This window comes from Anticarsia gemmatalis, chromosome 17, assembly GCF_050436995.1.
Source record: "Anticarsia gemmatalis isolate Benzon Research Colony breed Stoneville strain chromosome 17, ilAntGemm2 primary, whole genome shotgun sequence".
Lineage (NCBI taxonomy): Eukaryota > Metazoa > Arthropoda > Insecta > Lepidoptera > Erebidae > Anticarsia > Anticarsia gemmatalis.
Window position 1 is genome coordinate 4,896,458 of NC_134761.1, and position 26,415 is coordinate 4,922,872.

Here is a 26,415-nt window from a genome sequence, read left to right on the forward strand (position 1 = left end):
AAAGTACCAACTTAAGAGTTGTAGTGCTCCCGATTTGTTTTAGGCGAAACTATTGGCGTGTAAAATTTTATGACTCAACTTTGCAACTTGCTAAGAAAACATACCAAGTCTACTGCGCGACTTTTCGTTGCAAAATTTTCCCTCATTAAATATGAACAGGAGGCTTAAAGAACTTTTATATAATTCTTAACAAACTTAAAAATGAATACATAGATCCTTGCAGAGAAGCTTTAGGTATGTAGTTTATTATAGAAGTAGGCACCAAGCGGATGATATAATTGAAGTACGTGCGTACGTACCTACGTTACGTTGTTAAGTTTCAGTTGATTCTTAGCTGAGCCTATTAATTATTTAAATTAGTTGAGAGAAAAATAATTGTAAGTGCCTTAACATTCAGCCATTTACCGAACACAATAGAATTGCAATACTTTATAAAAACTCTTACTAATTAGTGAGAAAAATTTCAAGAACAATGAAAAAATTCATAAATTCTATAAAAGACATCATAAAAAATGATAGAGATTGCTTGACTAAGTTTTAATTAAATGTAGTCGTCACTGTAAGATAAGTTTCAGACAAATGTTCTTGAGTGAACTAAGTTTGATTGAAGCGATTTTAATGTAGTTCCACTATTACAAACTTTAGTCTTAGGTAAGGTTTAGGAGTTCTTAAGGAAGCTTCGTTTAAAGTAATTACTACTTAAGTGGAATGGAGATTACGATTGTTCGTGAAAGGAAAAATTCATTTAAGGTCTTTTAATGACGGCCTATTAGTCGTTAACGTAATAGGATGTCATTTTATAAAAAGGCTTTTGCTGTGAATGTAAAGACTGTAAAGCTTGAAGTATTTATACCATACAAGCGTAATCTAAAACTATAGTTGCCAACCGAATTTATTGATCGCCTAAAATTTATTTCGATGTTCCATTCCATTGCTTCCGCTCGCTGAGCGCCGGGCGCCTCGGAACCGATTAGTATTTTTTACACGGTAGATAATGTACTTTACGGCGATTTACTCGATACTTCTTAATGTATAGTTGTTTGCCGTTCAATAGACAGTTCATTTTAAGATGGTTAGTTGATTCTGAGTTTTGCATATTTATATTAAGAAAATATACAGTTTTATCCAAAACAAGTTTAATCTGCGAAATGAAATCGCTAAATTACGCAAACACTGTTCACTGAAAATAGGCACATTAGGCACTAACAACTGTACTCCCGGGATTTCGAGGGTCAACCTGCGGTTGTGGTGAAACTTTGACCGTACAAGGTTCATAATACAGGTAAAGGTTAGGCAGGAAGCCACACTGATAACTATGAAAGTGGAATTCAGTAGATGTAGACACCAAGTGTGTAGCTGTGACAGTCGCGTGTTCCGTATCCTTTTACAAAACCGCCTAGAGCAATGTATAGGGAACAATGGCGAACATGTAACAGGCGGAGATATCAGTGATGTATGTGCCTTATATAAATAAACAGTTTGACTGGGCGTATGTTATTTGTTGGTAACATTAAACAGTGCGAGCCCTAGGGGATGGAAAATGTACAAATATGTATGACTTGATATATTTTGGGGATATTTTATAAATAAATAGAGCTTATTGTTTGACTTAGCTTGTTTGTACATTTTAACGAGAAGAGAAATGACTCATTCACTAACCGGCTATCATTTAATTCTTAAGTTAGCAATCACGACAGTCATAATTAAGGAACACGTTTGTTTTATTTGAAATTTATTCAGCCAATATAGCTTTTCCTTATGCAGTTAATAAAAAAATACACACAGTACGCAACATGACTAACATTTGTAAAATTTAATTACTTATTAATATGGGAAGAAACGTTGGCAGGTAGGTATGTTATAATTATTGTTTTCTGGTATTACAAAGCAGTGCTATGATACTTCGGATTGCTTGATTTATTTGACATATGGCCTCATGTTATATGAAAATTACCTACAATTGTAAGTGTTCGTTACGTGCGCACAATCGGCAAGTGTGCAGTGTAGCTAATGATGATTGATGAAACATTTATAACGCAACGCTTTCGTACCGCATATTTTGAGTCGAGCCCTTAATACAATATTAATTTCTACATCAAGACGTCACGATTCGCCTTGAGAAAACACTTTAATTGAACATAATTACTTTCATTACAATTCTTAGCTATTTATTCTTATTCTTAGTTCAATCGAAATCGAAACATCGTTACTACAGGCGTGATTGAGAGAAATGTTTGCTCGATTCGGTTGTACAAGCAATATTAAGGCAAGGAACATTTTACGGATATCACGCATTTAGTAAGTTTAGACTAGACTATAGAACGACCACACCCCTTTCCTCTAAACAACAATTTTCATCATACAAAACAGAGCCACACAAGTGTTAAAATGACATAAATTGAACAAATTACGCTCAGTTGAACAGTCGCATAAAATACATTAAAATGATCAGTGGCACCGCACACGAGTAACACGACAATAAACGATGAGAACACCTACTACACGCAAAACATTTTCATACAACCACTACACGAACGAATGTGTAGGCGGCTGAATCATTTGGGAACATTCAAATTGGTCTTTTATCGTTTCAACAAGTTAAATAAACCGAAGTACTAGTAGAATCATTACTTTAAATTCAAGTAATCTTGATCAAGAATCAGTAGATAAGACTTGTGGTAAATTTTGTAGCGGCCTGTAATTATATGAAAATATAAATAAAAGTTATTCCCTCATTACTTAAATCTCTTACGATTCTCAAGAATATGTAAACATTTAAACGTATTATTGTTATAAAGACATTTTTAAGCAACGACTGTTACAAGTAAAAGAGATGCTAATGAGAAATACTTGTAAACAATCTCGTTATGATTATTTCAGGTTCAAAGTAAACTCAACAATCGTGAATTGTTTGGCAATCGATGAACCGAAGTGGCTTTACTCTTTTAGAACGAATAGCATCTTGAGAAAAATAAAATCGAAAGATGATGGGATCGTAATTTCTAACCCTTCTTATATAAAGAGGCTACTCTTATTCAAAATCTGGATGTAATTCACGAACTGATTTTACACTGTATTTTAAAGTAAATTAAATTATCGGTTTAATTTAATGAGTTTTTCCTCGTTTTTATGCGGTTCCCTTTTGTATACGCATATACATTACAAGTTGTTTAAATCATCAATATTAGAAAAACTGTTTGTGGTTATGTGGCTTGTTTAATTATATTCATAATAATATGACGTAATAATTTGTATGTAAGTTCTTATGATATTTCTTTGTCCTCGTACTTTAAGCTGTGATGTAAATATTATATGTTCAAAAGTCCAATAGGTAGTTGCAATACGCAAATAATATGTTATGTTTTACACAAATCAGAATTAATGTAGCGTAAAAATACACAATTTTTGTACTTATTTGCCATTGTATCAAAGTTTAACAAATAAATAACGATCTTACTCCAGTGATTATTACCTTTACCCTAGATTACGTCATGTTAAAAAACTCTTTTATCAAATAACTACAATATCAATAAAGCTCAAAGATCTTACCTTAAATATCAAGGGAATGGAAGCCTTTATCATCAGACTAGGTTGATGTGTAATTGACCTGCAAAGATAAGAATAAATTGACGTTTATTTCCTTCCTTGTGAGAACATTGTAGACATAAACGGATAATTAAATTTGGGGTAAGCAAAGCTACGTATAAACTGGGTCAATCTTTTGCAGACGATTGCTTTATTGGACTTTCCTCGTAAATATCATGGCTGAAATTAATCTACGAAACAATATTATAGCAGCAGTATTAGATTTCTAGTTACGTTGGCAATGAACTAGTTTACACAAGCTGTCGGACAGTCGTAGTTTGAGCCAAGTCAAACAACGCTTCCAAATCATAGTTCAGACTTCAGAGTCAGTCGGTAACAAACTGTTTGCATAATGTGATCAAACTCTAACGTAACGCGACGCCGACCGTCATCATTCTTCGAGACCAGACGATCCTCATTCATATTCCCTTGTTGTACAAAGATTGTACACAAAATATTTTCATATTTAGATTAACCTAACATATCCCGTGTTGTTTCAGTATAATGAGTTTTTCCAACAAAGTCTGGCCTCGCGTATGATATTGCTACTTCACTCGATACATAACACAACTCTGTGAATCAAATAACTCGGTATATTTTACGTAAACATGTTCCGCCGTATATATTTTTATGTAAGAGGCGTCATATCACTACTGTAATATGATGCTCTGATGTCAACAGTAATAGAAGCGACGAAAAACGGGTCACAGAAGTGACTCGTGCGCATTTTATGCAAAACTTGTCTTCGCAGTGTTAGTATTTTAAATGTTATTATTATATGCTAAATCTAAGTTCTATAGGGTTAGGTTTTGACATCGACATTTGCTTTTCTACGCATAATATGATATACTTCGTAAAACAAAAACTAAAGATGTATGACTTATTATTGTATCCATTTGGACGATACAAGACTAACTAAGCAAACAAAATTGTGCGATAATAAATACACAATATGGAATGATATTAACAAATGGTTTTCTCACTTTGACATTTCCAATATCCATAATGAGCTCGGCGCCCGACTTTAGATTTGTTAATCAAAAGTACTTTTGCACATAAAACGTTATATTTGGAGGCCGCTAATGGTATTTATGTGGAGGTTATAAACTCCTAACGACCTTTGTTTACAATAAACATTCATAATAATTTGGTACTATACCATTGCTTTCAGGCTTTGGGCCAAAAACCCAGATTAATTTTAATTGACAAAGTTATTAGGTGTTCAGTTATTGTGCACAGTGTAAAAAACTAATGTCCAGTTTATAAAACAGTTCATATGTTTCATAACCGTAACCGAAAATCAACTTTTACTACAAAGATGTTGGGTTACAAACGTATTACCGTAAGTTCCATTTGGTTGAATTTATATTTTATTCTGCAACTTGAATTTTAAAGTAAATCTGCAGGAACTTAAAAGAATTTTCCGACCGAACAATTTCCTGGATTTTAAAATATCAAGCACAATTTGCGATCCAATAACGCAATTGCTCCAACTCACTGCGGGATCAGGACCGACATCTTGGACTTATTTTAATCAAACGAAGCCCGGGAATTTCATTACAAGTCCCGTAACTTATTGCCTGCGTTTGTTTTAACTTAAATGGGAATGGAACGCTCAATATTTGTTCCACACACAGCAAACATCTGTAACATGGTTACGACTTTCGTGATTTCAGACTAAACATCCCTGTAAATAGAACCACTTTTTTTTGACTACTGAATGAAACTGAAAAAGAATTCCAGGTATCATTGATAACATGTCAAGTCTAAAACAGTCATTATGATTCAGGGACGGAAAGACCTTCGACATTCACGAGTGACCCCACACGCACGCCCAACGATTCGTTAATAAAAGTTATATTGGATCCACACCGAGAATAGAACCATGACAATCAAGCGCGAAATTATAAAGGTCTTTCAATTTATATGCTATGCCACATAAAGCTTCATAAAACTACTGAACCAAGTAGCTATAAACTACATACACGCGGCTCGGTAGGTAAGTTCGGTCACATTTCTGCATGCATATGTTTCGTGAAAAGTTAGAATTCAAAGACGCGAGTGGCACAAAAGCCTCTCACGAAAATGTTTTCCTCCACTTTACTCGCATCAAGGCGAGTGCTAGGCGAGGTGCGAAGTTAAAGTGTTCGCTGGAGGAGTTATGATTATAAATGATGCAGAGGGTCGAAGCAAAGAAAGCCGGTAGTCGTTTACTACATCCCCGAGGATGAAAATGGAAGTGCGCCCGCAGCCTAAAACATCAACTGCGAGTAATCTTACATATTACACTGTGATCCACTGAATATTTGATCGAGTACGCGCGGTCGGAATTATAGTCACCTTGAAATAACATACACAGCCACATTTGTTAGCAGCAATTTCGACACCCGAAACTTTACAGGGCTGCTGATATGTTATTTAGCTATTACTATATAAATTGTAAAATCTGATCGTCGCAATTATGAGATAACTCGAATGCCTATTAAGGATAAGAGGCCTAGATTCATAATTGCGTCCCTCATTAGGCGGCGGACTCGTTTTGCGGAATTAGATTTTATTTATGAAATTCCAGCGGGCATGACCTGAATCAACTTCAGGACACGGGACGCCGTTATGTTTAACTTTTCATACGGCTTGTAGAATGGAAATGGGTTAAGTTTTTTCATTTTTTAATTTATCGACGCGTCGTTGCTTGGGCGTCAAGTGTACGTGATAGATGTGATGTAATTAAGAGGGAAAGTCTTTTTGTTTGTTTACGTGGAAGAGGCGAGATACCACCATCTATCTTCACGCCTATCTACCTCTATGTGGGCCACACGGCATTGTTTGAGCACGCGATGGAATTAACTTGACGAGTAATCTCTATAATGCTGCAGACTACATGATAACAATCTCGGAACTTGATTGGAGCTCTCCATGCAAACCTTATACAAACTTATTTTTTTTTCTCTGGTACCGGACCATGCAGCCAGCGCTGTCTCGGGCCCCTTGGTGTGATGAGTCAGGCCTGTCGAGGGATCAGATAGTGGCGGCATTCAGGGTTCGTTCCGGTCATGTGCCCTGCGGCAAATTTTTGAATTTGGTGGGTGTTAAATCGTCGCCGATATGTAATTCATGCTCGAAAATCGATGATTTGTTGCATATTTTAATAGAATGCAGTTTATATAACAATATTAGAGCACAGTTGCAATTGCAGCATTTTTTTTGTCATAATGGTAGTATAAATGTTATTTTGAGTGATCCATTTTCTGAAAAGGCGATTAAAATTTTTAAGTTTTTTAGTTATGTTTTTTCTGTAAATATGCTAAATTAAAATATATTCAATTTATTTTTCTCTTTTTAATTTATGTTTTTTGAAAATTTTAATTGCCTTCAGTTAGAAAATTAGTTTTTTTTTTAAGATTTTGCTGTACACTTTGTTGTAATTTGAGTTTCCCTATGAGGCCGACATAGCCTTTTGTTGGCTAAAGGCCTTGACAATAAATTTGATTAAAAAAAAAAAAAAAAAAACTTATTTTTTCATCAATTAAGAAATATTGTGCAAGTCTAACAGACGAAATAGATTTGTTTGTGACTGAAGGTTTAAATATATTTTACGCATAACAAACGCACAACAAAACAGATAGTATAATTTTATTGTGATCATGGGTCATTATAGTGTATCTGAACAAGATTATTTTACTAATAACACGCATTAATAATTTTACTTATTGAGTGAAATGGTGACCAAATTTAGACTTTGGGACTAACGTAACAACACCTAGTCTCCAATTATGTTGACAGAAGCAAAAATAATGTATTATTTGTTGTAACATGATGTTTCACATACCGAACAAGTCGAGGAATTAAATAACACAAACTAAATATTTACAGTTCGCATGTTAGCTAATCAAGAAAAGTTTATATCATGGAAATATAGCACCACACAGTTTAGTAGCGTCGTCATAAAAAATGTAGAGGTAGCCACCAAACACGCCATACTCCTTCGTAACATGAATTTTATTTCAAGGTTTTTGAATGTAAGTCGTAATCACCCGACACTTTGTTTCTTGTATATTTAATAGAAATGTTAATATATTCGACGGTACATTCTTATAAAATTACGCAGACGTCAGAATTCTTCATTAGTCAATGTGTTGTCCATTACTCGTTTATGTTGTTTTTGTTACTACTCTTTATCATGAATTAACTGTGCTATCAACGAAAAATTTTATTAATTTGTTACAGAGCGAATTTGTTAGACAAAACGTAAATTGGTGCTTCAGCGAAAATATAGGAATTTTTCCCGCAGTTCATAAAATTAAATATAAACATACCGATGCGCTTTTTGCAACAATGCACAATTCTTCATCTATCATAATTGGCCCCAGTTTGAACTGCTACTGTTTGTCGCGAATAATAGATAGTATTTAACGAGCGTAATTGCACCGACTCAATACCGTTCAAACAATAATATCGCTGTGTTGCAAACTGACTGAAATAAGGTCGACATCAATTGACGTATTCTAGTTGGAGTGTGTTCGTCAGAGGGAAATATGAGATTTTGAGAGCGATGCACGCTAGCGAGAAGTTTGTATTTCAGATATTTCCGACGAATTCTGGGTACAGATGGTGTGGAATTCAGCCGGCCTATCGGGTATTACAGTTCACAGTGCTCACAGTTCCAATCTCGGGCCGCTAGCCGCAGACAAACTCTAATTACAATATGCCAACTCCTGACGAATCTGGGATTTCACAACTGTGGCGTAGCGAAGCCAAGTACTGAGCACTAACTACTGTTTCATGACATGGCACTTCTAATAACAATTTCTGAAACTCTATTTAAGCTACTATTTCTTTAGCCCGACGTTTATATCGCCTAAGATACAAATTTAAATCTCTAGACTATCTAGGTAAGCCCAGGATTAATATTTGCGAAACTCTGAGCGCAGCAGTAAACTCTTGAGGAAATTTGTAAGTAATGGATTAAGTTACTTGTGAAGATGTTGATTTCGTACATTGAAAGAAAGTTGAAAATAAATAAGCGTGTTTAGTGAGTGACGGTCTGATTCCAAGCTTTTTTAAAATATTCAGAAAATATTAACAAAATGTGTTAACATGGTTAAAAAATACTAAAAGTTTGTTCAAATAATCCATGGAACGAAACAAAGTAAGCCAGCTGAACGTTCAGTAAGTATCCTTGACGGACATTATCCACGTGTCGAGTGGTATAGCCGCGCGGCGCAACGATGGACACTGACTCATTCTGTGCGTGTGGTCCCACTCGTGTTTGTTTAACAACCGAACTCCTTTCTAAAATATCATAAAAAACTTTAAAGTATCGTTTACAAATATTTAGTGTTAGTTTTGTTTATAGCAACCATGTTTATAGTTGATATTATTGAGATGCTTACCGGCTGATGGCTGTTTAAGCATCGTGAAATATTAGCGGCAACCGCGATACCAATTTATTGAAAGTTTACTTTCGTTCAATATTCCCAAATCAGGTCACTGACGTCATAATTAACATGCCAGGCCGCTGTTATTCAGGTAGCTTGGATAATTTTAAATAAGCAGAAAATTTTATGCATAGTCTGCTGAACATTTAAAACACTATATGCAATTAATGCGAATCTTGCACGATTTCCGTAAACTGCAATTCATTTTATCCTATCTTTAGTTTTGTGGATGTTTGCTTTTATATTAAACTCTCATAACAATTTTCTCATCACATCTATGAATGTTTTTGAATTTGAATTGTTCAAATATTTATAACAAATTAAACCAATAGTGCGCTAGCAGTTATGTGATATAATTAAAAACGCAGCAGTAACAAATTATGGTGATTAACAGAATTAATTAAGCATGTCACAAACATGTGCTAACCAATACTCGAATGAAAGAGTGTGAGAGATGTTTTAGCGTGTCGTTAACTCAATTCCTACGAGATAACTGTATCACTCTGTATCTAATTCTGAAAGTAGTTCAACACGTTTACGTTACACCATATAGAGAATGCTACATATCTGTTAAATTACGTTGGGCAATATAGATACAATCAAAATAGCAAAATGTTTCAAAACGATTAATACTAAAAACTTCATCACTGATATGTGTTTATTGAAATCAAATATCTTTGTAGCAACGCCGTCGATTCTAGAACAAATTGAAAGATCTTCGCCCCACAATACGGTGCGATGGAAAAGCAATATTTAGAGGTATAACGTTTCTGGGAAATGGTATTCAAATCGTGGCGGCAATTAACCCCTTTTTGAAACACGAAAACTGATTCGTCATAGAATTAAATTATGAAAATGTAAAGTAAAGCTTAAAAGACGTTGATTGTTTAGTTTTGATACAGTTTTATTAATCTACCTTTTTAGGTCGCAGCATGTCTAATAAAAGAATTAATTACAAGTTTGTACACTTTTCTGTAATTTATTATCCATTAAGCTTTATAGTTTATACAAAAATAAAAAAAAAATATTTAGGTCTCTATTTATTTACACAAATGTAGTTTCAGTAACTTTGTTAATAATAAAGTTATTCAAAGTCACCTTCGTCCAAAAGTGTCCAAAACCACAGGGTCGGTTAAACAAGTAAAATCAAATAAAGCAAGACACAATTCTCAAGCGACGCGAATATTGTGCCAAACAACATTTTCTCGCTGTGTTTGCTCAGAGTACACACAGAATCGTTGGGATGATCTCACACATTGCTTGTTGATGTACAAAATTCGTTTTACGATTGCGGCCCTCGTGTAGCTTAGGGCATGGTATAGCAATAAACACTACGTCACAGATCACGCTTGGCCATGGCCCGCTTCCAAACGAAGGTATATTAATATACTACATTATTGCTCTTGACAGGCGAATCTGTAATCGGGAAGGGACTTCAAAAGAAGTGCAGGGGGCGGAGATGTCGGTATCAATTCTCCTGAGCTTCTTCATTATCTTGCACGATAGGTACCTACACAAGTAAAGAGGTTCAGGGATTTTATGCTTAGAATAAACAATGTATATCTACTAGTTAAAGGTTAGACATTGTACATGAAATAAGATTGTACATTTCGTTTAGTCATTATACCTACGCTAGTCAGACTTCTAAGTCTTGACGTATAATAGAAAAGTAAAGAGCTGAATAATATAATGCCATCAAAAACATTCTGTAAAAACTTCAAGTCTCGCCGCAAAAAATTGTGAGATCTATATAATACCAAGTCGATTAATCTATTTAGTCTCTACTTAAAGGACCTTCTGTCTTAAGTTATTACGTATGTTATTATCATGCCAATTAAAAAAAACCTCTAAAACAAATAGACCGACCTGGCCATCGCATGATTTGATTATTAGTATGTATCTACACAGCACGACAAGAATTCAATGCTCCTGAAATGTTAATAATGGCGAATTTGTGTTTTCTTGCGATGACCAAGTCGATCTATTTGTTTTAAAGGTATTTTTTTTTAAATTGGCATGATAATAACATACGTAATAACTTAAGACAGAAGGTCCTTTAAGTAGAGACTAAATAGATTAATCGACTTGGTATTATATAGATCTCACAATTTTTTGCGGCGAGACTTGAAGTTTTTACAGAATGTTTTTGATGGCATCTCACTTCTTTTTGTAGAGCGAACATAAGTCCAATTTGTATGGAAAGACGTTTTTTTTTCATAATTCAACATATTTTCTTATGGGAATGTTGTTCAGTTTCATGGGCTAAACACCCTTACCCACCCTTTACCTCCTCCCGTTATGCCTCATATAGTAGGTACCTATTTACACCTTTTTATTTTATTGTCTACAGTAATAATAATTCATTAACTGCAAATGTAACCTTGTAATCTTATACATTTATATGGGATTACAAAGTTATTGTTGCAGTTGGTGTATTTAGAAAACTGGACCGTAATTAGAAAATATTAAATTTTTCCCATGATTAAGACACTAAACCCTATTTGTATTCTAAATTTTAAGCTTCTAAGTCTGCTAGAAGTACCTTAGACTTTTGATGATCGGTGAGTCAGTGAGTCAGTGAGTCAGTGAATCAGTGAGTGACAAAATTCAAAATTGTAACAAGTTGTCATTCTTAAACTACTGGTTCAAATTGACTGAAATTTTAAATATACCGTGTTTATACAATGACTGATTAGTTGCTGAAAATCCAGGCTTCTTGTTTTATCCACAACGAAATTATAGGGGTGTCAAAAATAGCCCGAATTGCTTCGAGAAAAGGATGTTACGGCCGTGCCGCTTTTTTTTGCTCGCCTTGCGGGGGCACTTCCGTGCCCCCAGATATTCTATTTAGCTTCCAGTGAAACAGATGGATGAGAGAAACTTCACGTAGTATTCTTAAAACAGATTTTCTCGTTTCTATTTCGCGTGTTGTCTGTAATTTAGCATTCTGGAGTTTTACTATTTCGCTTTTGTTTATTTAAGTTCTGTTGTGTTTGCGTTGTGTTATGATAACTCAGGAATTTCAAATTTTGGTCTGTAATTTTGTGTACAAAGGGGGTTCGTCAGGAAACAACGGTGTCTCATATAACGCATGTATGAGCGGTGATATGACGCAGCGCTGAATATTAGCAATTCCTTCCGCCACGGACTGTCGTTCCGCCCGAACGCTTTGCTTTATGTTCAGACACCTCACTGAAGTATGTTTCACGTTACGATCATAGCTACGGAGAAATTTTGTCGCACGCCTTTTTTCTTTTTCATACTATAGCAGTTCTAAGCCTCAAAAGAAACACACGCCTTCGAAGAGATTTGTAACGTACCTACGCTTGATTTGTCGATAGATTGATAAACCAACATACCAACTTTCAAAGGAGACAAAGAAAACATGTTTCGTGTTCATTAGTCTTGACATGCCTGGTGTTGGTTAATTTGTCACTCCAATATAAATGCCATCCACGTCTAATTTGGTTGGATTGTGTAAAGCGATAACCAGAAACTATACAGGTGCACGCGAAAGTGAAATGAAAAAAGAATTATGACGGCATTTAATTGTTACAGCACCGCTTTTCCGTCAGTGTAACCCTGATTATTTGAATTTGAAATGGTTTTGTATAAATTACTAGAGACTTGAAAATTTTGCAGAAAAGTACGAAAAATCGGAATTAGTTATGACATCCCATTTATGGGATCAGTGTCATTTCAAGTAGTTTAAATAACAACGAAACAAATTGTAAATTGTTGGTTAATATCTACGTGCCGCTTTAATTTTTAATTCGAGAAAGTATAGCACATAGGTACACTTCACCTGTTAATAAAAAAGGGAAATTCCATAGAGCAATAAAAACTGAATAAAAAATACACAGCTACGCTTCAGTGCTTGTACAAGTACCGCTAGGCTTTTTCGAGGAAATTTAATGTTTTACTTACTTTTTAATATGTACAGACCAGAGACATTTAACCGATTCATGGCCAATGACTCAACAGTTGAGTCATTAAAAAACCTTTAGGAAGGCCGATGGCTCAATTGGTGAGTCAAACCAAAATTGTATAAAAACGGATATTAAAAAAAAAAAAACACTTAAACTACCATTTTTCAGATCTCATTAAACATTTCCGTGAATATCAGACCTGGCCCTTCAATTTAGAGAATATTTTTATTAGTCAGGTGTCATAAACCCTTTGTATAACTGCCGCAAAACATCTTGTACACTTTTTTGTAAAATCGATTGACTACAGCTTGGAAAACCTTGATTTTCTTTATCTTCAATTTGTTGATCATGGAAATCAGTAAACATTGCCTGGCTACATTCAGTAAAATCGTCGTAGTCCTGATTATCTACAAATAATATTACAATAATAAATAATGATTGAATACTACTAAAATGTTTACTACCTCTGCAATATTTCATTAAAACCAACAAATACTACCTTGAAACGCCATATTAACTTTTATTATCCACAAATTCGAATAGGAGAACACAGTAACACGTTTCTGGTTGTCAGACTGGCTCGAATGATGGCGAAAAGCATTAAATCATTACAAGGAGCCAATGACTCATCAGTTGAGTCATCCTTCAGGGAGGCCGATGGCTCAAATGGTGAGCCACCGACCAATGAATGGGGCCTGGCTGAATTGTTCACGAAAATGAAGGTGGCAATGAATCGGTTAATCTCGTTACGCATCCTTTCAATTACTAAAGTTAGGGCTCGTAATAAAGTTTAAAAACATGCCTAGAGCGACAACCCATTTTTTATAGAACAAGTACTTCTTTTGTTTTAATTATTAAACAAGTTCAAGAAAAGCTGACATAAAATACCGGTAAAACTTGTCGAAAGACTTTTTGTGGCGATAAATATCGGACGTGAAAATCACGTCGTGAATAAAAGAACAACGAACTAAATTATTCATTAGAACACTAGACAGAATTGCATCAATAAACTTTATGACATTCAATTGTCGACTGGCAGATATCGGATCCTAAGAAATAAACAACGCTGAATCAGTCAATAAGAGACCAGCGCGCGTTTTTCGTTCGTGGCCCAATATCGACCTCCATATAGAACTAGCAACCATAAAACGCATAGTCGTTAAAAATCATGTGTATCCACGTAAACTATTACATCCATTCCGCCTCTACTCTCTACGCCATATTGCGTATTAAAGTGGATAACCTTTGAAACGATCCGACGTCTCATCAGACATATACGCAGAGAATCGCATATTGGGATACGGTCTCCTGTCGCGAATTGCTACCAAAACGTGACAAGCAGCGAATATAACCACTACACTTTAGTGTGTGACTTGTGAGTGAGGTCGTTTAATCCACTACATACACGAGGTCGCCCCACAGAACATTTTCATCAACTTTTATGTCTCGTGCCTTTTTTCTTGTTGTTTTTTGCAAATAGATCAAACAGGCCGTTCTCGTGGGTACCATACCAGCCAACGGGCGGTATCATATCCTTGTTACAGTAACATCACAATGCAATTTCCATTTAGCTTGTCATGCGCGGTTTTGTAGTGAATCCTTTCTATATTCGTGTAAGGATATTTTTGGGAAGCTGTGTGTATCTGGAGCACGTGGACAGATTTTAAAATAATATTAAATCGAATCGTTTCTATTATACTCAGATTTCTATCAAATTTTATCAAATCAAGAAATGTTAGTTCTCTCTAAATATAAAACAACTAATAGTACAGTGTGTTAACAACGAATTTTTCGCGTAACTTAAGTTGTTATTGATCGTACGCAGTTATCGAACGCAGGTATGTAATATGAACCGTATAAAAGCATTGCAAGCAATTTTTGCTGATATTCTAATAACACTGTCTTTTTAGAACACATTTACATAACATCCATCTTGTGAATTAGCTTACTGGAATATTTTGAAAGAGGGCCAGGGAAAATATGTTAACTCACCTCCCCGCCTACAATATTCCCCTGTGAATTACATAGCGACAGCTTAAACAAATGCTGTCCTAACGAGGCAAACCCAGCATTCAAGTCAATCTCGAACAATGAACGTATAATCTGAGTAACAGGATTGGATTATCACGCATGGCTACACATAAAAACTGTCGTCTATAATATTGTACGTCTTTAATAACGTGGCAACTGGTACCAGATGTCGACACAAACCCTGACAAATTGGGTTCACCTTAAAATATATGACTTTGTTTGGTCTCGACAGCTTTATTACGTAGTGTGAACACTATCCCAAATGGGGTGGTGTTAAATTAAAACAAAATAATGATCGATAACCTTTTACGGTGGCAGTCTAAATGAGAAACATAAAGCCACAGATAAACGGGACTTGGCGTTATACTTTCGTCTGTGATGCAACCGAACGTATTTATCTTCACGTCTACATGGCGAGGAACCCCGAAATAGAGAATGAATTATAATTAAACAGTCGAATTTATTTCGGAAATCAATGCATTTGAACAACTTCTGTAAGCTTGCACCACATTGTAATGAAAGAATTATCATATAATATTTGATGGTATACGTTTACCTATTTCTACAGCACTGAGATATAATGTATGAAATAATGACGGAATTGTCGAGTTGCCAGCGACTGACAGTCATCCTGTTTATCAGACATAATCCGACGGATGCATGCTTAAGTCCCTTTTACCACACCCACGGGAGCTAGTGCTCTATATCTAGGGACAACATTTTAAAATTAAAGATCACAATCGTACATAACTAGCAAGCAGCCGGTCGCCTACGACCGCACATTCCACTACACTGTATAAAGGGACACAGAACTCAAACGTCTAGTAAACCTTGTTTTTCTTTCATTCCTTTTCCATTTCCTCGTATATTTTTATCATCCCCTGAAAGAACGCCTGGAGATATTTAATTGAGTGTCAGTCATTGTGGTAAACAGCCGCCTCGCTCCAATTTATACGCTATACCTGACGTAAATACAATACAAAAAACATTCTGATTATATTCCGTGCCTACACTCAGAATTACAGAGCGGACGGAAATTAATTTGAATTCGAAAAAGTTTGAATTCACTTTCCTGATTTCAAGCGGCTCAAATTTAAAGAAAATTGTGCAGTCGTGACTAGAATGTTGATGTTAACTTAATAAACCTCTTCAATACAAATTTTCCTGTACTTATTAGAAAGTGTGGGATATTAAATGAAACAACTATATCTTATAACCTGTTGGGTAGAAATCTGGTGCGCGTGGGCGAAGCTTGCCTCACCGGTGTAGGAATAAGTTAGTGAATGGGACCGCATGAGGGATAAATAGATATAAGACAAAACCAAATCGGTTATTACCGGATTATTGCCTACTGCTCGACCAAGTTGTGAATAGGTAACAATTTGAATGAACCATTGAATAGAAACTACGAGCAGGTTTTACCTCCAATATCTAACGCTAATTTCTATCAAACAATTTTGTGTCATGCCGTACTAAGTATTAAGGCATTACATTGTACCTAGTAAAAGTCATGCTATTAAAAGCAGCCTGACAATAATTATGAGCTATGCAGACAGTTAATCGGTTAAAGCAAGAACCATACAATGAAACGTCATAGAAATTCAAGCACGTGATACGTGTATCATAAAAATTTCCTCGGTTCGTTGGCTGTCCGATTAAAGACCACATATTATGTCGTACTTAATTCATATTTTTTGTGCATTCACTTGCATGCAACGCCTTGTATGTTCAAATCTTAATATTGGGTTATTCATGGACCACGCCAGATGCGTGTAAAGAGAACGCTGATTGATTAATACTTTAGCGTTTGTGCTTCGATATTGAATCTTATAAGTGATGATTATATGTGTATAATTAATGGAATAAAATATTAACTTCGGTCAAAAATGCCGGGGTCGTCAGTCGTCACATGCAACTAGTCGGTTTATCCGAAGACCTCAGAGTTCGTTGCACCCGCCCGTGGCACGAGATAACTTAATGTGAGAAAACACACATTACCCTAAGTACCTTTGACAGATATCATAACATTATGGTCGCTTTTTAATAAAAATTGTTATAGAGATCCTTTGTCAAGCATGCATTGTAATGTTTTCAATAGACGTAGAAAGTTTTTAAGTCAAAGTCAAAATAAAATAGCCGAAGTGTTCAATGGACTTCGTTAGCAGAGTTTAGTTTCAAGTAAACTTTGAACCTCAACAATAAATTAAGTGGGAGGAGATAAAAAAGCACTTAAACCTAGTGAATTGTAATATTAATGAGTTTTAGATTGCAGCGGTGGGTCATTTTCATAATTCCGTTGAGTTGGTAATCATGTTTAAAAATATATATTCACTATTATATGTGGTAGCACTGGGAACCTAGTGATAAATACTAGTATCGAAAAAATATACCTATGACGTAAGTAGAAATATGAGAATAGACTTTAATGACTTAAATTTAATTTTAATGTAGCCATTATTTTTTTGCGTGACCATTGTTAGGATAGCATTATGTTCAGTTTAATTCATTAAACAAAATAGCAATGAAAATAACTTAAAATCTGAAATACTTGCAAAACAGTTCATTTGATAACCTTCACCTCTGACGTCAATAGCCATCTGAACGTGGTTTATGTTTGCACTACAAGTTCGCATGTCGATCTGCATCATAAACGTGTATGAATTCTGAATTAGATTTGCAACATGTATAGCACGCAACTGAACCAATCATCGTATTCAATATAGAAGCTATCATATCCATGAAGTACCCAATTTCAACGGCAATTGCCCGCCGACTGATGTTGCAACCGTCCAGGGTGCCAACACTGACCTTAATTCGGAATAGATCGGCGGAATACATTTATGGGCTGAATTAATCACTTTATTGGCCGCAATGACCGGCATTGATGACAATGTGAGTAGACTCAGGTCTTTATACTCACAAAAGTAGAGCGTGTATTGACCCATGCAATTTATTCTTGTACGTGAACACAAAGATTCAAAATAGAGACGTTATTATACTGAGAATAGGCCATCTGAAACATTAGCGACTCATGTTATTGCGATATAGTGTAGAAGATGGCAGGATGCCCAATACCTTCTAATTTTCTGAGGAATTAGGCCTCTAGTGCACCCTAATTAAAAATATTGAATCACAGCGAACTTAACGAGCATTTTGTCGTAATGTATGCTTTGTAACCCAATTGTAGAAAGGGACACAAGCTAATGGTCATCGATGATGTCACTATTGATCGTAACCGATCCGGAATTTCACCCATTCAAACAATGAGCGATCCATTTCGATGGGTTTGTAGAACCATCGTTTTGTTTGTCGTTAAAAAAGCTTCGGGAAACAGTTGTCCTGCTAATGCTTTTGAGATGAGTCGCTGGTTATGTCGATTACAAATCACTTTTCTTTAAAAATAATAGTTTAGATCACAGATTGGGGACTTGATTTTTGGCCACAACCAAGCACGACATTTAAAGCAATCGATGACTCTTTAGAATTATTAGCAAATAAAGCAGAATGCATTTAAAGGAATGATAAGTTAGTTCAATAAACTATGGTTGGACGATTGTGATGATGTTACATAAAACAGTTAGTAAAACATTGACGTTAGTTTGACCTCGGTGCTGCAATCGGTACATCTCGGCCAAGCTGAGTCACCAAGACGTTGCAGACTATTGTGATGATTCAATCGCAGTTATTCTTACCACGCAACGATTACCTACTGACAGATTTACGCAGAGACACATGTGTTACTAGCTCACTACATGATTTATATACACTTAAACAAACACCTATTGATATATCGTATCGAATATATGAGATTTAATGAGAGATTCGTGAAAGAATTACATCGACCAATTAAGCAACATTATGTGATTAATATTTACGTAGATATCTTGATTAAAAGAAATAGAAGCGAAATTTCAAGCGAATACCGAAAAATCAATTTTCAATATATCATAAAACATTTTGAAACAAAACAGACGTTTTATTCCAACCTCAGGTGTAACACGAAACTCAAGTTTGCGTGTTTCATGCTAGGCTTTACCCCAAACTAGTTTCAACTTTATAGCAGTAAATCTTAAGAACGCCTTGAGGATAAACACCTTTAAGAATAAGCTGTCAAAAGATAGCGAAGGTTTTTTACTGTAGTTTATATAAAAATACATCCATGGCTTTCGACGGAAGAACGGTCACGGCGACTCGACCACATCGGGTCAAAACACTGATAGAAAAAAAAACCGCTACAAAACAAAAAAATGTCTATGAATACAAACGACCTATGCACAGATGGTATAATAAATTAGTCATTGTCCGATACGGCGAGTGGTGTGCGTGTAGCCCGCGCCAAAGCATCTGTTTCAATAAATACGATATCATTAGCGTATAAAAAATGTCTGACAGTAACACCAATACTAATATGAGTGACAATGAAGAGAAATGACTGTTTTATTTCTAAACTAGGTAATGGACGTGATTTTGTGCGTGTATTGCGGCAATCAAAAACAATCTTTTAAGTTCATGACACTACCGTGTATTTGCGCTATTTTAGAGGATTTCGTTTTCTGAACCCGAAAAACAATTAAATTAACCTTTGTTGGTTTAACGTCCCAAAATATCACGAAATTAAACATTACTTTGGTAAAGCTCGAGATAGAAGAGCTTCTTGGAATTAGACTTGATTTTGTATGAGGTTGTTAATATCTGAAGCTGTCATATAATTCCCGTAACTTCTCTTTGAAATAATAGGGACAGAAATGTTGTTATTTCTAATACGGTAACGTATTTAAATTAGTTTCATATTTCACTTCTGCTTAAAGCCACGGCGATAAAATCAGTATTTATAATAAGAAACGCCTGTCAACTGTTCGGACTAGGCTATAAAGATTTAATCAGTTTGTGAGACAGATCTTGTCTCAGCTTTGAGATAAGTCTACCAGTTTAACACAAGTATCCCTTATTTATTATTAAATCTGTGTGATATAGAAGCATAATAATCATTGTTCAGATCAGAAACACTTCTTATTTATTGAAATAGATATACGAATACATTTCTTTGAAAATAATGCGTTCTGTTCTGTGTTTGGCCAAAACATGGTATAAGACAGCAGAGAACACTTATGCCTCTTTAAAAGTGGAACAACATGAATGTTGGGTATATAAGTACTTTTAATTGATAGCAAGATTCGATCGTTCATGTTAGGCAAGGAAGTTCGAAATAGGTTACACTAGTACACTACGCAAATGAGAGGAACTGGGTCATGCCTCAAGAGCCCTTCGAGACCAGACCACACAAACGATAGCCAATCTTTACCAGCCGCCGGTTAAAATGTAAATCAGCAGTTAGTTCACTAATGGAAACAGTTTTAACGATCCCAAATGGGGAAAAGTTTAGTACGAAAATGAACGGTAAAGACGATTTTATTCAGTATTAAGCTTGATATTTGATGAAAGGTAAGAGGCTATAGAAATTAAGAGGCTGGCGATTGCTATCAACCCTCCGCGGGTACTTTTAATACATGTAATTATGGGAAGTCGGTCGTATATTTTTGGCGACATAAAAATATTGCTAAGCGCGGTTCTTTAAGGACTAAGTCAAGCTTCAAGTATTCATAATAGCAAAGAATATGCAAGTGTGATCAAAAACTAAACACAAATGTTAGGGATTTCAGTACGCAATTTTTTTATTTTTGTAATATTCCTGATATACGATATACAGTGAACTCCACACAAATGTCATGTTTAATATTAACACGTGCGCGGACTAGTTCATGTTTTAATTTTGTTTGATTAAAATGGACGATACGAGCACGATGTTTGAGTAAATGATATCGCTGGACGTATAAATAAATAATAAGCGCTGTCTCTTTGAACAAATATTTTAATAATCTGGAATATATATGTGTATATTTAGATAAAAATATAAAGATCAATGTGTAAACGCGCGTAAAACATGTTATAATAATAAATTATACTTTTAAATTCCTGTTATTCAAAAATTGCAAAAAAAATGTTCTCCGTAATTTTTTGTGTGTTTAAATCCCAGTAACAAAAAAGTCGACACTAAGGGAACTATATCGGATAAAAGACGACGATGGTCCGATAAGCTCGCCCCTATTATAAATTGAGACCTAATAACGTTTCGCCAAATTGCGGCTTTTCCATCAGGGATTAAAGCTGCGGTCCTTTTTATATAATAGCTAAAATACCTCCACTTATTCTAATTAATGTACAGTTAATTACTTAAATGACACCGGATTTTTCTAAATTCAATAAAATCTAACAGAATTTGGACCAGTTATATTGATTGCTATTTGACGAGGGAAAACCAAATTTATAACAAATCATAACAATATTTTTATAACACAATTGATGACAGATTGAAACTTTTATTGATTGTCTGTAAAAAAAATATTGATCGTGATAAATATGTTATGAAATTGCATCATGTACTACTTAATTAACTCGTTTGAGAAAGGCGAACGGCAGGTTTGTATGAAGAATTCGTACAGCTTATAAAATGTCATGTTTAGGTTTACTTTTTGTTTTAATTGGTAGCTAATATGATAGACAAGCTTATTTTAAAATTCTTATATTTTTTAAAGTTGGGAGGTAAAAGTTATGTCCATTTTAAGAAGCCCCGATAGTTCGCTAAATTGCTCAGATGCTGTCAAAACCACAATCCAAAACAACAGCAAATTAGCGGATGCGTAGACGTCAGACTAAAAGTGACGTCTCATGAGATTTTCTTTTTCTTTAGTTGTCAACAAATATAAGTCACATACCAAAAATTATTATTTAAATAAACAAATACTTTCTAAATAATCCGGACTTCTAAAAATAATACTCCCAAATAAAAATAAGTGACTTAGTCCCCTTAATAAGTGGTACAAATTCTGTTACGAAACAACACAAACTTTAAGCTGTACGAAATCTGCCGATCTCCTTTGTCGCCTGCAAATTAATTCTGTGTTTTTATTTGTTGTTATAATACTGTCAAAGCTGACGTTTTAATAACGCTATGAAACTGCCGCAAAAAGGAGACGTCGCGTGCTAGAAAAAACAATTGTATAGAGAAAGATATATTGTATTTACTGTCAAGTCATCAAAAATATAGGAAAATCACAAATTACAGTTATATTTTTTTAATTACTAACCAGTATCATATATTCTTGCTAAGACTTCAGCAATAAATTGTTAATTAGGCATATTTCATTGTAAGGCCTTAAGTAATTTTTATACACAAATTATTATGAGTTATGAGTTAGATATGACAAACGTGTAGCGTTTAGAACATTCGGTTGGAAATAGTATAAAATATCATCAGTTGTAAAGATTGCGTGGAGAAATCAAGCAACTGAGCGAATACCACAGAATTAACAACCTGTGCTAATAAACTAGGGAAATAATGATCGAAGGTAGGCATTGCAGATGCAACACAGTAATCAAAAAATGCGATCGAGATCCTTTGACGTTTTTATCACAGCTATGCTTAGTGCTGGCGTTTGTTCAGAAATTGAGGAGATTTCGTGAATTTCTTGTTATTATAATTCTACAACAATTTTGAATGTTTGAAGACAAGTAGAATATATTTATGCATGCGACCTATTTCCAAGCACTGACATTTGAACAACACATGGCGCGCAATATGTATTCAGATATTTCAGGTGAGGTCAGTGACCGGGGGATATAGTGACGACGCAGTGACGAAGCGATCCAAGTCTTAACTATTTTGCGTGCTGTACTGTTTATTTGGTTGTGGCACGCACTGGAAATAGAGATACAAGCAAAAAGAATATCTTAACCGGCACGGCGACCACATGATGTTACAGAATTAGATTCTTTTAAGGAAATATATTTCTCAATGAAATCCTGTGACTGATGTGATACGCTTTACGTAATATTAGGCTCCAGTAACGTTTTAATGACCTAGTATTCCCGAAAAGGTTAGACAAGTTGGACTCTCGTAAGAACATCCAATCTGGTCTAATAAACACAGTTTGTAAACAAAGTTCTTATGAAACATACATTTTAAAATAAAGTTAAACTAAAGACACGGTTGGAACTTAGGGAACATTATGTAAGAAGAGATAAAAATGTCATCAGTTTATCTTTGTGTGTGCATATCTCCCAAATATGTGGCGTAGACGGAGTGAACTTTCATATTTATGGGTGAGAGTAAATCAGATGGACTTTACTTCTGAGATTTTAGGTATAAAATAAGATATTGATGCCTGGGTAATAGGCAAACAGAAAACTATTAGATTATAGCAAGTTTCCCATACCAAAAATACTAAAGTTTACATATATAAATATGGAAATCTCAATATTATATATATTTATAATTTAATAAATCGGTATTTAAGTTATTTTCATTGTTAAAATATTTCAAAAGCATGAATTTCTATTTTTCATTATAACAATAGGACGGTGAATTTCTTACACCATCATCATGTACCAGGGTCTGATAACAGTAGCACGAGCAATGAGTATTCTACATCAGATAATATATAAGAATCTTTCTTTCATTTAATTTATTGTGAAACATGATGCAATAAGAAAACCTACACATATTATGTACCTAGGCTAGAACCTTATGCTTTTTTTGTTATTAAATAAAATAGCATTACAGTAGATAGAGTTTCAGTGATAACAAAGATTTGCTATCTCTGAATATCTATATCAGTGAATACCTATGCAGAAATTGTGGAAATTAATATAAGTGGGACATAAAATACTTAGTCAATACATTAAATTAAATAGAAGTTTAAAAAGCATAGATAATATACAAATTAAATACTAAAGTAATTATTGTATACCAGTATTATATGGCTGTCACTATAAAAATGAAATCAAAGTAATAATAAGTTGATAATTGTTGGAAAGTAAGCAGATAAGTTAATAGTTTATGCCGCTTTGTATTACAACATAAAGAGAACTGATAAAGTGATAAGAAATTAATGTAGATGTTGAACATAATGTAACTCTATGAATCTAGGGCAATGACACCATTACAAACCAATAAGTATTATTACTAGTATTATTTAAAGTTTGTTTACATTCACTTGTGGCTATTCAAACAGAGCATAAGATGTAAATATAATTGCAAAGGGCGTATAGTCGAAAATTAGGCTATGTTGATGCATCACAAGATTTACTTAAAACTTGAAAGACAGGTTATAAATAAGTTTACATAATAACTGTTAATATAAGTTTTTAGATTAGATAACTGATTGGAACGAATGCATTTGATTGTTATCATTAAGATAAATCTTAGTTAGTTACATTATATTTATTTACCGACTTAATAATGTACCTACTTTGTCAGTGCTAAGAATTGCGGCTTCCATGGATAGTATAAGTAAAAACATAAGCTTAAGTTATAATGCAACTGTTCTTTATGTAAATAAGAGCAGTCGTAATAATCTATAAGTCCAAACATTTGAATATCAATGTACTCATTGAAGATTTTCACATGGCCTCGTATCTTAAGAGTTTGATGACTATATAAAATATAAATTAACTCTCTTACCTTGCAGTTCGTTTGTTTCAAGATGAAAAAATAAAATAAACTAGTTTAATTCATAAACAAAACACTACATAAATCGACAGTCACACACCAATCCACAGTCCAGTCAACTCCTCTCCTCTCCAAACTTGACTTGACCCATCCCGAGTCCCGGAATAATTCTTGCCATAGAAATAATAATTTTTCGCTTCATTTTTCTTACCAGTTCTTATCGATATAGAAAATTACTTTCACCCTCGAAATTGAAAGAAAACTATTATTTTATAAGAAAGGAAAGCGTAATAAGGAAATTTTTATCAATTAATAAAATTATTATTGTAGGAGTGCAATTTTAAGTCAGGCAATATTTTAATTTTTTTTTCGTGTGTGCATAGCGACATCTATTGTCGAATAGCAACAGAAATTGTTGTTCTGCCATCTCGTAGCGAATAGAAATATTACTAATGTTGCTAGAAAAATTCTATAGATGGCGTAATAAATGTTTTTAGTATAATTTTTTAAAACTAGATGGCATATTACGAATATTTAGTACAAATTTAACATACTAGATGGCGATAATTACTCCATTTCGTCAATCCATTACGCTGAATTTTGCCAACGTCAGCATTTCGCCAGGGTTAACTCCGACCTTTTTGTCACAGTTTTATACTATGGAAAGACTTTAAAATATTTTTTGATTATTATAGATCTTGAAAATGTAGCGCTTAACATCGATGTGGCGGATATGGTGGTTTCCTTGGGTTTATCCTGAACAGACAGACGCACCGAGGGGACTATATTTTATAATAAAATAAGTAGCGATGATGTAGTAACATGTTGTGATTATACCTAGTTGGTTCACTAGGTCTATGTGCCGCATTTAGTGAAATTGTCTCTCTCAGGCCATCTTCTGATTCGAAAACATAATGTCTAGTTTTATGCTAACAATGTCCCACTATTCGAGTTTAATATATAAGATGCCGAAAAAACTAAACTAATGAAAAATGGTCTCATAATGTATTCTTTAATAATCATTTCTTTTTAATTCCATTGTTTTAACTCAGCTAACGTAACCTACTTATATACATACATAATATCACGCCTGTTAATTTCGAATATGTAGGCAGATGTATAGGTCTACGTTTCGACATTTCCAATGTCAGTCTTATGGAATAGGGGGAAACCTATTGTCATAATTGTAACGTTAATTGGCCACGTTATCAAACTTCGATTACAGGGTACTGGTACAGGTAACTCAGTAGAAAACTCCTTAAGCATTTGGTCGACCCAGGTGTGAATTCCGAGCCCTATTAATCAGCAGTCGTATGACACTGACACCCAGACCACAGAGGTAGTCCCTCAGACCATACAGGCGGGCCAGATCACAGAATCAGTTCTCAATTTTTTTGTCTCAGAAAGGTATTGAAGATATTATTATTCTATCATGGACCAGGTTCTCGCTTTTCGCCAAAATCACTGATTTAATTAACCATCAGCTAGGTGTAGCATTCGACTTATACGTTCTAGATATGAACAAACGTTAAAAATAAACAGCAATTAAACAGCATGGAATTCGAGTAAAATAAGAAAATAAGACGATCCTAATGAGGATGTATAAACTTGGTCAAACATACCAATGCTAACTAAAATTATAACAGTATTTAAGACAATACTGTAACAATATGAAATTGTAATAATAACAAATTAAGAGTAGAGCAAGTATAAAACTATAAACTTATAAGTTTATCATCTTAATAATTGGGTAATCAATAACGTGTTTTTCGAATTAACACAACATATAAAACAAAGGTGTGCTTTACTTAATTCAAACATGTTTGTTTTGTCACGTCAGCGGTTTGGCGGTATTGTCTTTATTAAGAATACGAACATATGCTGATATTCCCAAAGCTGGGCGGCTAGGCGTGTTTTCGTTGCG

General features: G+C 34.4%; 1 protein-coding gene across 5 annotated transcripts in view; it reads right to left on the minus strand.

The window, feature by feature from the left end:
• The window catches only part of Dg (Dystroglycan), a 70,587-nt gene extending 45,927 nt beyond the window's left edge, over positions 1-24,660 (minus strand). For all 5 annotated transcript variants that reach the window (XM_076125486.1, XM_076125483.1, XM_076125485.1 and 2 more), the window contains exons 1-2: positions 24,504-24,660; positions 3,550-3,607 (exon numbers count right to left, since the gene is read on the minus strand). The gene's annotated coding sequence lies outside the window, so the exon portion shown is untranslated. The remainder of the gene's footprint in view (positions 1-3,549; positions 3,608-24,503) is intronic.
• Positions 24,661-26,415: the final 1,755 nt, after the last annotated feature.